General features: G+C 34.0%; 1 non-coding gene across 1 annotated transcript; it reads right to left on the bottom strand.

Annotated features, from left to right (window-relative positions):
• Positions 1-401: 401 nt before the first annotated feature.
• Positions 402-505, bottom strand: LOC127558427 (U6 spliceosomal RNA). Its single transcript, XR_007952820.1, has one exon. It is a non-coding gene; the product is annotated as a U6 spliceosomal RNA (small nuclear RNA).
• Positions 506-13,061: the final 12,556 nt, after the last annotated feature.

Below are 13,061 nucleotides of genomic sequence, written 5' to 3'. Positions count from 1 at the left end.
TGGCAGGTAGTCCATACATTTTAAATATGTTAAAATATATGTTAAATCCAATATATGCATACAAATTTATACAGCTGTCTTGCTGCACAAGAAAAATCTGATCAAGAAGGGAAAAAAAAAAAACTGAGAAAGAAAACAAAATGCAAGCAAACAACAACAGGAAGAGTGAGAGTACTATGTTGTGTTCCACACTCAATTCCCACAGTCCTCTGTCTAGGTGCAGATGGCTTTCTTCAACACTGAATAGTTGGAACTGGTTTGAATCATCTCATTGTTTCAAAAAGAAGAATCATACTTTCATTTATTTTTAAATATGATTCTATTTTTCTAAATACATGCAAAGATAGTTTTCAAGATTCACCTTTGCAAAACTTTGTATTCCAAATTTTTCTCCCTCCCCTAAAAATATGAAATGCTTCACAAATCTGCATTATCATCCTTGCACGGGGGCCACGCTAATTTTCTCTGTATTGTTCCCATTTTAGTATATGTGCTACTAAAGCAATCACTTCACATATCTAATCCCTGAATATGGCAGGGAAAAAAGAGCAGGCATTAGCCTAGGATCTCCTAAATTTCCCTCCAAACAACCTTAAATAATGCCTCAAAACAAATTCCTGAGGAGCAAGTAAAAAAAAAAAAAAAAGATACAGTGAAACAATTTTCTAGCCCAAGACAACTTGGAAGGCTGACGGGAAAGGTCTGTCATTTCAGAGTGAGAGTGGAGCACAGTCCAGTGTAGACAATACTGCAGCAGGCCTAAAAGGCAACTGAACCAGCAGAAATAAGTTCAATCCACAGGTTTAAAGGGTTGGGCAACTGGTCAAAAGGTATAGCTATAGCTTTGCTAGCACTGAGGGTAGGACTCACTTCCATTGCCTATACATTGTTTTAGATTTCTGTCCTGGGTCACAGTCCCAAGGTGAGGAGAAGCAACAGTACCCACAACTTACAACTGCAGGGAAGTGGAGACCCTGGCCACAGTTCCAAAGCAGAAGAGAATGTACAGACCAGAAGATAGGTCAGAAGAATAGTAAACACACATATCTTCAGATCACACTATTTGGAAGAACTGGGGGGAAGACTCCCAGAACTAGCTTTGAAAACAACTGCACAAAAAACCTGAAGCTTGGGACAGTGACCCCTTTGTCCCAGGAGCAGAGCCCAACTTTACCATAATGTTGAAAATCAAGAAATAAACTGGGAAAATGAGCAAACAACAAAAAATAAGCTGGCCATAGAAAGTTATTATAGTGATAGAGAAGATCAAAACACAAATTCAAAAAAAGATAAAATCAAAATTGATATAGCCAAAACCTCAAAGAAAAATGTGAATTGGTCTCAGACCATTAAAAAAAGAATTTTGGAAGAATTCAAAAGGGATTTTAAAAATCAAATAAGAAAGAGAGTTAAAGTTGAGTAAAGAAATGAGAGTAAAACAAGAAAATCATGGAAAATAAGTCAACAATTTGATAAAGGAGGCACCAAAAATATTTTTAAAATGATATCTTAATAAAAGCAAAACAAGCCAAATGGTAAAAGAGGCTCAAAAATCCCCACTAAAATGAAGGACTTAAAAAGTAGAGTTAGCCATATGGGAAAGAAGGTACAAAACTCATTTTAAAAAATAATTCTTTAAAAATTAGAATTGGGCAAGTGGAAGCTAATAAATCCATGAGACATCAAGAAATACTCAAATAAAATGAAAAGAATGAAAAAAAATTGAAAAAAATATGAAATACTTCAATGAAAAAATAATAGACCTGGAAAACAAATCAAAAAGAAGTAATTTTAAAATTAATAGTCTATCTGAAAGTCATGATCAAAATAAAGGCTTGACATCATCTTTCAAGAAATTATCAAGGAAAATTGCCCTACTATTCTGGCACCAGACGATAAAAAAGATATCTGAAAATATCCAAAAACGAAAATATCTAGGAATATTATAGCCAAGTTCTAGATCTCCCCAAATCAAGAAGAAAACATTACAAGTACATACAAAGAAACAATTCAAATATCACGGAACCACAGTCAGTATAACACAAGATTTAACAGCTTCTACATTAAAGGACTGAAGAACTTAGAATATAATATTCCAAAAGGCAAAGAAAGTAGGATTATTTAATAAAATATAATATAATATGACATAGTATGTTATGTATGATAATATAATAAAAATAATAACCAATAATTACTTATTCAGAAAAACTGAGTATAATTCTTCAGGGGAAAAGGTAGATATTTAATGAAATAGAGGATTTTCAAGAATTCATGATGAAAAGGCCAGAACTGAAGAGAAACTTTAACTTTCAAAAACAAGATTCAAACATAAAAAGGTAATCAGGAAAGAGAAATCATAAGGTGAAAGATTCAATAAGGTTAAAGTATTTACATTCCTACATGGAAAGATGATACTTGTAATACCTATGAACTTTCTCTTTATTTAGGACAATTGGAAGAAGCATACATACAGAGCATGAGTGTGAGTTGAATATGATGGGGTAATGTCTAAAAAAATTAAATTAAGTTGTAAAAAAGAGGAATGCACTGGGAGAGGAGGAAAGACAGAGGTAGAATGGGATAAATTATCTCACATAAAAGAGGTACAAAAGGGCTTTTACAATGAAGGGGAAGATGGAGAAGGTGAGGTGAAATGCTTGAACCTTAACTCTCATTGGAATTGGCTCAAAGAGGGAATAACACATACACTCAATTGGGTATAGAATTCTATCTTACCCTATAGGAAAGTAGGGAGAGAATAAGAGAAGGGAAGAATACTAAGAAATGGGAGGGCAGATTGGGAGAGGTAAAAGTCAGATGCAAAACATTTTTGAGGATAGACAGAGTGAAAGGAAAGATATTAGAATAAATGTGGGAGAAATAGAATGGAGGAAAATACACAGTAATCAACTGAAAAAAAATTTACACCAAATTTCTCTGATAAAAGGCCTCCTACGCCAAGAACTGAGTCAAATTTATAATAATAAGATCCACCCCAGTAATAAATAATTAAGTGATATAAACAGGCAGTTTTCAAAGTAATCAAAGCAATCTATAGTCATATGAAAGACTGCTCTAAATTATTATTGATTAGAGAAAAGCAAATTAAAATAGCTCTGGGGTAACGCCCCATATCTATTAGATTGACTAATATGATAGAAAAGGGAAATGACAAATATTGGAGGGAGTATGAGAAAATTGAGACACTAATTCTCTATTAATAGAGCTGAGAATTGATCCAAGCATTCTGGAAAACAATTTGTAACAATGCCCAAAGGGCTAAAAAAAAATCCCACACTTTCACCCAGCAATATAGACCACTACTAAGTCTGTACCCCATAGATCTAATAATAATCTATAATAAGCAAAAAGGAAAAATACCCACAAAAATATTTATTTCAGCTCTTTTTGTAGTACCAAAGAATTGGAAATTAAGGGAATATCCAGCAATTTAAGGATGGCTGAACAAGTTGTGGTACAAGATTGTAATGGAATATTGCTGTACTGTAACAAATGATGAGCAGAAAAAAGTTATCAAACTATGCATACTCTTTGACCCAGAAGTGTTACTGGGCTTATATGCCAAAGAGATTTTAAAGGAGGGAAAGAGACCCATATGTGCAAAAATGTTTGTGACAGCCCTTTTTGTGGTAGAAAGAAACTGAAAACTGAATGGCTGCCCAACAATTGGAGAAAGGCTGAATAAATTATGGTATATAAACGTTATGAAATATTATTGTTCTGTAAGAAACACTCAGCAAGATGATTTCAGAGAGGCCTAGAGAGACTTACATGAACTAATGATAAGTGAAATGAGCAGAACCAGGAGATCATTAATACACAGCAACAAGAAGACTATATACAATGATCAATTCTGATGGACATGGCTCTCTTCAACAATGAGATGATTCAAACCAGTTCCAATTGTGGAATGATGAAGAAAGCCATCTACACCCAGAAAGAGGACTATGGGAACTGAATGTGGACCACAACATTCCATTTTCACTCTTTCTGTTATTGTTTGCTTACATTTTATTTTCTTTCACAGTTTTTTTTTCTTTCTTCTTGATCTGATTTTTCTTGTGCAGCAAGATAACTGTATAAATGTGTATGCATATATTGGATTTAACATATATTTTAACATATTTAACATGTATTGGACTACCTGTTATCTAGAGAAGGGGATGGGAGGAGAGGAAAATTTGGAACAGGAGGTTTTGCAAGGGTCAATGTTGAAAAAATTACCCATGTATATGTTTTGTAAATAAAAAGCTATAAAAAAAGAAGGAAAAAAAAAGAAATAATGAGCAGGATGCTCTCAGAAAAGACTGGAAAGAAATCACATAGACTGATGCAAAATGAAATGAATAAAATCAGGAGAACATTGACCATAATAACAGAAATATTGCATAATGATCAACTATGTGAATGATTCAGCTATTCTCTGCAAATAGAATGATCCAAGACAATTCTAAAGAACTTTTGATGAAAAATACTATAAATCTCCAGACAAAAAAAAATTGATGATTTCTGAAAGCAGGTCAAAGCATACTTTTTTAAACTTTATTTTTCTTGAGGTGACTTGTCTGTATTTTCTTTCATAGTATTGTTTTGTAATGTTTTGCATGACTATACATATATAACCTATATCAAATGCTTGCCTTTTCAATGAGAGGGAAGGAGAAGAAAGGAGGGAAAGACTTTAGAATTCAAAATTTTAAAAAACAAATGTTAAAAACTATTTTTACATGTAACTGGGGGAAAAACATATTAAAACAACAAAAAAAAAAAATCCAAAATAATCTATACCTAATCCCTTATCAAGTCCTGACAATTCCATCTCTGAAACATCTCTCATATATGTCTCCTTCACTTTATTTCAGTTTATGACCATCCTTTATTGCTTTTTTTACTACCTACTATCACAACTGCCTCCTCCTGCCTTCATTCCCTGCCTTCATTCTCTGCCCACTTTAGAGTGCTGCCAGAGTAATCTTTCAGGCAAAGATCTGATCATGTCAAACTCCTTTGCTCAAAAAAATCTTTACTAGTTTCTTACTGCCTATCTGTGAAACTGTACATTGCAAAGACTGATGGAGAATTATGTCAAAATTTTATTGCCCAGAATAGTTCATCAGTATTATACACTAATTTCATGATGGCATGCTTGCCCAGGATTCTAAATAATGGACAATACTCTTGCACTTTCCCAGTCTCCAATGGAGTGAAAGAAAGCTGTGTGCTTGCTCCCATGCTTTTTTTTTAGCATGACCATTTTCAGCCATGTTGTCAAATGCCTTCAATGACAATGAGCACAGCATCAAGGTCAGCTACTGCACTGATGGTAAATTTTTTAACTTAAAAAAGTTATAACTTAACACCGTACACCAAGATAAGGTCAAAATGGGTTCATGACCTAGGCATAAAGAATGAGATTATAAATAAATTGGAAGAGCATAGGATAGTTTACCTCTCAGACCTGTGGAAGAGGGAGGAATTTATGACCAAAGAAGAACTAGAGATCACTAGTGACCACAAAATAGAAAATTTTGATTATATTAAATTGAAAAGTTTTTGTACAAACAAAACAAATGCAGACAAGATTAGAAGGGAAACAATAAACTGGGAAAACATTTTTACAGTCAAAGGTTCTGATAAAGGCCTCATTTCCAAAATATATAGAGAATTGACTCTAATTTATAAGAAATCAAACCATTCTCCAATTGATAAATGGTCAAAGGATATGAAAAGACAATTCTCAGCTGAAGAAATTAAAACTATTTCTAGCCATATGAAAATATGCTCCAAATCATTATTAATCAGAGAAATGCAAATTAAGACAACTCTGAGATACCACAACACACCTGTCAGATTGGCTAGAGTGACAGGGAAAGATAATGTGGAATATTGGAGGGGATGTGGGAAAACAGGGACACTGATACATTGTTGGAATTGTGAATACATCCAACCATTCTGGAGAGCAATTTGGAACTGTGCTCAAAAAGTTATCAAACTGTGCATACCCTTTGATCCAGCAGTGTTTCTACTGGGCTTATATCCCAAAGAGATACTAAAGAAAGGAAAGGGACCTGTATGTGCCAAAATGTTTGTGGCAGCCCTGTTTGTAATGGCTAGAAGCTGGAAAATGAAAGGATGTCCATCAATTGGAGAATGGTTGAGTAAATTGTGGTATATGAATGTTATGGAATATTATTGTTCTGTAAGGAATGACCAGCAGGATGAATACAGAGAGGACTGGCGAGACTTACATGAACTGATGCTGAGTGAAATGAGCAGAACCAGGAGATCATTATATACCTCAACAACGATACTGTTTGAGGATGTATTCTGATGGAAGTGGATCTCTTCGATAAAGAGAGCCTTAATTGATCAAAGATGGACAGAAGCAGCTACACCCAGAGAAAGAACACTGGGAAATGAATATAAACTGCTTGCATTTTTGTTTTTCTTCCTGGGTTATTTATACCTTCTGAATTCAATTCTCCCTGTGCAACAAGAAAACTGTTCAGTTCTGCACACGTATATTGTATCCAGGATATACTGTAACCTATTCAACATGCAAAGGATTGCTTGCCATCTAGGGGAGGGGGTGGAGGGAGGGAGGGGAAAAATCGGAACAGAAGTGAATGCAAGGGATAATGTTGTAAAAAATTACCCTGGCATAAGTTCTATCAATAAAAAGTTATTTAAAAAAAAGTTATAAACTAAACCTAGAGTAGAGGGAGTGCTGGTGCATGATTTTTTGTTTACAGATGATTATGCACTAAATGCAGCCTCTGAAGCTGAGATGCAACAAAATAGAGCTTGATTCTCTGCTGCTTATGCTAATTTTAAAAACACAGGTGCTCCATCAGCCAGCACTACATCATCCATATGTAGAGCCATCAGATACAGAAAATGTAGAAGTTTTGAATGCAGAAGATAAGTTCACTTACCATGGCAGCATACTTTCCAGGGATGTATACACTGAAAATGAGATTAATACACAGCTAGCTCAGCGTTTAGGAGACTACAAAGGCAAGCGAGGAAGAGAAAAGGGATTAGACTGCCTACCAAACTGAAGATTGACAAATCTGTTATTCTGACCTCATTGTTATATTACTGTGGACCTTGAACAGCCTACCAGTGCCATGCCAGGGAATTGAACTGCTTACATTTGAATTGTCTTAGGAAGATTCTGAAGATCATCTGTCAAGAGAAGGTAACAGACACTGAGTTTCTTTCTTGAACTAAATTACCAAGCATTCCAGCTCTACTGAAAGAGTACAACTTTGATAAGAAGGCCATGTTGTCAATGCTAACTGTGCACTTGTCAAAGACTACTTTATAGAACATTCACACAGGATAAGCACTCACATGGTGATCAGAAAAGGCAATTCAAGGACACTTTCAAAGTTGCTCTGAAGAACTCTGGAATTGATTGTGCAATATGGGAAACACTGGCACAGGATCACCCAGCATAGCATACCCTCGTCAAAGGTAGTGTGCTCCATGAGCAAAGCAGATTTGAAGTAGCTCTAAAGAAACTTGAGATGTGCAAATTTAGAGAATTGTTCACACGTACTATTTGAGCCTGACCTGTGATGGAGCATTCTGAACTTGTATTGATCTGATCAGCCAGAGTCAGACACATTGTAACTTAATTTTGGTCCTCTTTAAGAATGAAGAACCACCACCACTACCTATCATGTAAAGTTAAAATTTTTCAGTCTGGCATTCAAGGCCCTCGACAATTTGGTATCATCCAATTTTCCCAACCTCAGTGCTTCTTGCTTCCATTTGCCCCTCTTTGGGTTAGACAAGTGGTTGATAGCCCTATCAGGACCCTTCCAACTCAGATCATGTAGAAAAAATTAAACTATTCTAACCAAATGGAATTATTCTTATTCTCCCCAAACACATTTTCACACTTCCTTGACTTTATTCACACTACTTCCTATGCATAGAATGTACTCTTCATTTACTTGTTGAATTCCTATTCTAGCTCAAATTCAGGTTGCTGCTCTTTTTATGTTATGTCTGCTTTTTATTGTTTAGTATGCATGTTCTCCCTTGCTGTAAATGGTCGTTTCTTGTTGCTATCATTGCAACTGCTTCCAGCAGTTTCTTCTTTCTCCTCCCAATAGTAACTTGCTTTTCTTCTGCTATAGTGTAAGAAATAAAATATCTAAAATCATAATTAACATATGTAAATATGAGGAAATAATTCTAAGAGGCTTTCTTAGGAGTAAATAACAAGAACATCAACAGATAATTGTAAGATCTACTTTAACTGATAAAGACCTTTATAAAGTTGTTTGAAGAGTTCCCAAATATATGCCACACAAGAGTTTACTAAATAAGAAACCTCTGTCCAAGTGTTTCTGTCCAGCATGGTGGAGTAGTGAAAAGACTTCAGAATCAACAGACCACAACTTAGATTCTAACTCCTACACTTTCTAGTTATATGACCTTAGACAAGTCATTTAACTCCTTGGAGCTTCAGTTTCCTAATCAGTAAACTTGCACTACCTGCTCAGAAGGTGTAGGAAAAAAAGTGTAAACCTCAAAATGCAACAATAAATGTGAATTTTTTCAAAGTAAAACAATAACAACGAATACAAAAATGGAGCAGAAGGCTGCTACTCCAAAGACAAACAAACACAAGCACAATCACTGAAGGTATTACAACTGAGTGGCACCTAAGAAAAATATTGGTAAAATTAAATTATCATCCAACAAAGGGAATGTTTTCTTTTTTCCTTCTCTCCTTTTGCTCATTAAGTGCCTAACACAGAAAATAAATACAATCATCTTTTTTTTTTTTTAATTCTTTAAATAACTTTTTATTGACAGAACCCATGGCAGGGTAATTTTTTACAGCATTATCCCTTGCACTCACTTCTGTTCCCATTTTTCCCCTCCCTCCCTCCACCCCCTCCCCCAGATGGCAAGTAGTCCTATACATGTTAAATATATCACAGTATATCCTAGATATAATATATGTGTGCAGAACCGAACAGTTTTCTTGTTGCACAGGGAGAATTGGATTCAGAAGATATAAATAACCCAGGAAGAAAAACAAAAATGCAAGCAGTTTATATTCATTTCCCAGTGTTCTTTCTCTGGGTGTAGCTGCTTCTGTCCATCCTTGATCAATTAAGGCTCTCTTTATCGAAGAGATCCACTTCCATCAGAATACATCCTCAAACAGTATCATTGTTGAGGTATATAATGATCTCCTGGTTCTGCTCATTTCACTTAGCATCAGTTCATGTAAGTCTCACCAGTCCTCTCTGTATTCATCCTGCTGGTCATTCCTTACAGAACAATAATATTCCATAACGTTCATATGCCACAATCTACTCAATCATTCTCCAGTTGATGGGCATCCATTCATTTTCCAGCTTCTAGCCACTACAGACAGGGCTGCCACAAACATTTTGGCACATACAGGTCCCTTTCCCTTCTTTAGTATCTCTTTGGGGTATAAGCCCAGTAGAAACACTGCTGGATCAAAGGGTATGCACAGTTTGATAACTTTTTGAGCACAGTTCCAAATTGCTCTCCAGAATGGCTGGATGTATTCACAATTCCAACAATGTATCAGTGTCCCTGTTTTCCCACATCCCCTCCAACATTCCACATTATCTTTCCCTGTCACTCTAGCCAATCTGACAAGTGTGTTGTGGTATCTCAGAGTTGTCTTAATTTGCATTTCTCTGATTAATAATGATTTGGAGCATATTTTCATATGGCTAGAAATAGTTTTAATTTCTTCAGCTGAGAATTGTCTTTTCATATCCTTTGACCATTTATCAATTGGAGAATGGTTTGATTTCTTATAAATTAGAGTCAATTCTCTATATATTTTGGAAATGAGGCCTTTATCAAAACCTTTGACTGTAAAAATGTTTTCCCAGTTTATTGTTTCCCTTCTAATCTTGTCTGCATTTGTTTTGTTTGTACAAAAACTTTTCAATTTAATATAATCAAAATTTTCTATTTTGTGATTAATGATGATCTCTAGTTCTTCTTTGGTCATAAATTCCTTTCTCTTCCACAAGTCTGAGAGGTAAACTATCCTATGTTCTTCTAATTTATTTATAATCTCATTTTTTATGCCTAGGTCATGAACCCATTTTGACCTTATCTTGGTATACGGTGTTAAATGTGGGTCAATGCCTTATTACTGCCATATTAATTTCTCATTTTCCCAGCAATTTTTGTCAAACAATGAGTTCTTATCCCCAAAAGTGGGGTCTTTGGGTTTGTCAAACACTAGATTATTAAAGTTATTGGCTGTTTTGTCCTTTGAACTTAACCTATTCCATTGATCAACTAGTCTATTTCTTAGCCAATACCAAATGGTTTTGGTAATAATTGCTTTATAATATAATTTAAGATCTAGTACAGCTAGGCCACCTTCATTTGACTTTTTTTTTTCATTAATTCCCTTGAAATTCTTGACCTTTCGTTTTTCTATATGAACTTTGTTGTTATTTTTCGTAGGTCCTTAAAATAGTTTTTTTGGGAGTCTGATTGGTATAGCACTAAATAAATACATTCATTTACATAGTATTGTCATCTTTATTATATTTGCTCGCTCTATCCAAGAGCATTTGATATTTTTCCAGTTGGTTAGACCAGACTTAATTTGTATGGAGTGTTTTGTAGTTTTGCTCATAAAGTTTCTGATTTTCCCTTGGTAGATAGATTCCTAAATATTTTATACAATCAATAGTTACTTTAAATAGAATTTCTTTTTGTAACTCTAACTGTTGGGTTTTGTTAGTAATATATAAGAATGCTGATGACTTATGTGGGTTTATTTTGTATTCTGCAACTTTGCTGAAGATGTGGATTGTTTCTAATAACTTTAGTAGAGTCTCTGGGGTTCTCTAAGTATACCATCATATCATCAGCAAAGAATGATAATTTGGTTTTCTCATTGACTACTCTAATTCCTTTAATCTCTTTCTCAACTCTTATTGCCAAAGCTAGCATTTCTAATACAATATTAAATAGTAACGGTGATAGTGGGCAACCTTGTTTCACTCCTGATCTTACTGGGAATGGTTGCAGTTGGTCCCCGTTACATATGATGTTTATTGCTAGTTTTAAATAGATGCTACTGATTAGTTTAAGGAAAAGTCTATTTATTCCTATACTCTCAAGAGTTTTTAATAGGAATGGATGTTGGATTTTATCAAATGCTTTTTCTGCATCTATTGAGATGATCATATGGTTTTTGTTAATTTGATTATTAATATGGCCAGTTATACTGATAGTTTTCCTAATATTGAACCAGCCCTGCATTCCTGGTATAAATCCTACTTGATCGTGGTGTATTATCCTGGGGATGATTTTCTGTAGTCTTTTTGCTAATATCTTATTTAAGATTTTAGCATCATATTCTGCAATAAAAGCTGAAGTAGGATGTGTGGTTTTTGCAAATGCTTTAACAGCTGATAAAATTTTACATTTGTAAAAATTAATATATTGTACTGGTACAAAATAGTTTTAAATTATATTTTTAAAAGTTCCAAAAAAAAAAAAAAAGATTTTAGCATCAATATTCATTAAGGAGATTGGTCTATAATTTTCTTTCTTTATTTTCAACCTACCTAGTTTAGGTATCAGTACCATGTCTATGTCATAAAAGGAATTTGGTAGGACTCCTTCATTCCCTATTTTTCAAATAGTTTATAAAGCACTAGGGCTAATTGTTCTTTGAATGTTTGGTAGAATTCACATGTGAATCCATCTGGTCCTGGGGATTTTTTTTTTAGGGAGTTGATTAATAGCTTGTTCTATTTCTTTTTCTGAAAGGGACTATTTAAGCAATTTACTTCCTCCTCTAATAATCTGGGAAGGCTGTATTTTTGGAGGTAGTCATCCATTTCGCTTAGGTTATCAAATTTACTGGCATAAAGTTGGGCAAAGTAACCCCCCTTATTATTTCTTTAATTTCCTCTTCATCTGTGGAAAGTTCTTCCTTTTCATTTTTAAAACTACTAATTTGATTTCCCTATCTCCTTTTTCTGATCAGATTTACCAAAGGTTTATCAATTTTATTGGTTTTTTCATAAAACCAACTCTTAGTTTTATTTATTAGTGCCATAGTTTTTGTTTTTTTTTTTTACTTTCTATATTATTAATTTCTCCTTTTAATTTTAGAATTTCAAGTTTAGTAATTTTGGGGGGGTTTTTAATTTGGTCTTTTTCTAGCTTTTTAAGTTGTAGGCCCAATTCATTGATCTTCTCTTTCTCTATTTTATTCAAGTAAGCCTCTAAGGATATAAAATTTCCTCTTATTACTGCTTTGGCTGCATCCCATAAATTTTGTCTCACCGTTGTCATTATCTTGAGTGAAATTATTGTGTCTACCCAAAGAAAGAACACTGGGAAACAAATGTGAACTATCTGCATTTTTGTTTTTCTTCCCGGGTTATTTATACCTTCTGAATCCAATTCTCCCTATGCAACAAGAGAACTGTTCGGTTCTGCAAACATATATTGTATCTAGGATATACTGCAACATATCCAACATATAAAGAACTGCTTGCCATCTAGGGGAGGGGGTGGAGGGAGGGAGGGAAAAAAAAATCGGAACAGAAACGAGTGTCAATATAAAATAATTATTAAATAAAAATTAGAAAAAAAATTAAATGCTTTGATTCCAAAAAAAAAAAGAAAAGAAAAGAAATTATTGTGTCTATAATCTGTTGTTTCACCCAATCATTCTTTAAGATGAGATTATTTAGTTTCCAATTACTTCTTGGTCTATTTACACCTAAATTTTTGTTGAATGTAGTTTTTATTGCATTGTGATCTGAAAAGAAAGCATTTACTATTTCTGCCTTCCTGCATTTAATTTTGAGGTCTTTATGTCCTAATATATGGTCAATTTTTGTGTAGGTTCCATGAACTGCTGAGAAGAAAGTATACTCCTTTCTGTCACCATTCAGTTTTCTCCAGAGATTTATCATACCTAATTTTTCTAATATTCTATTTACCTCTTTAATTTCTTTCTTATTTGTTTTGTGATTTATCTAAAT

The sequence above is a fragment of the Antechinus flavipes genome, chromosome 3 (genome assembly GCF_016432865.1).
Source record: "Antechinus flavipes isolate AdamAnt ecotype Samford, QLD, Australia chromosome 3, AdamAnt_v2, whole genome shotgun sequence".
Classification (NCBI taxonomy): Eukaryota; Metazoa; Chordata; class Mammalia; order Dasyuromorphia; family Dasyuridae; genus Antechinus; species Antechinus flavipes.
Note: the sequence above shows the minus strand (reverse complement) of the source record. Positions and strands in the feature narration are given on the sequence as shown.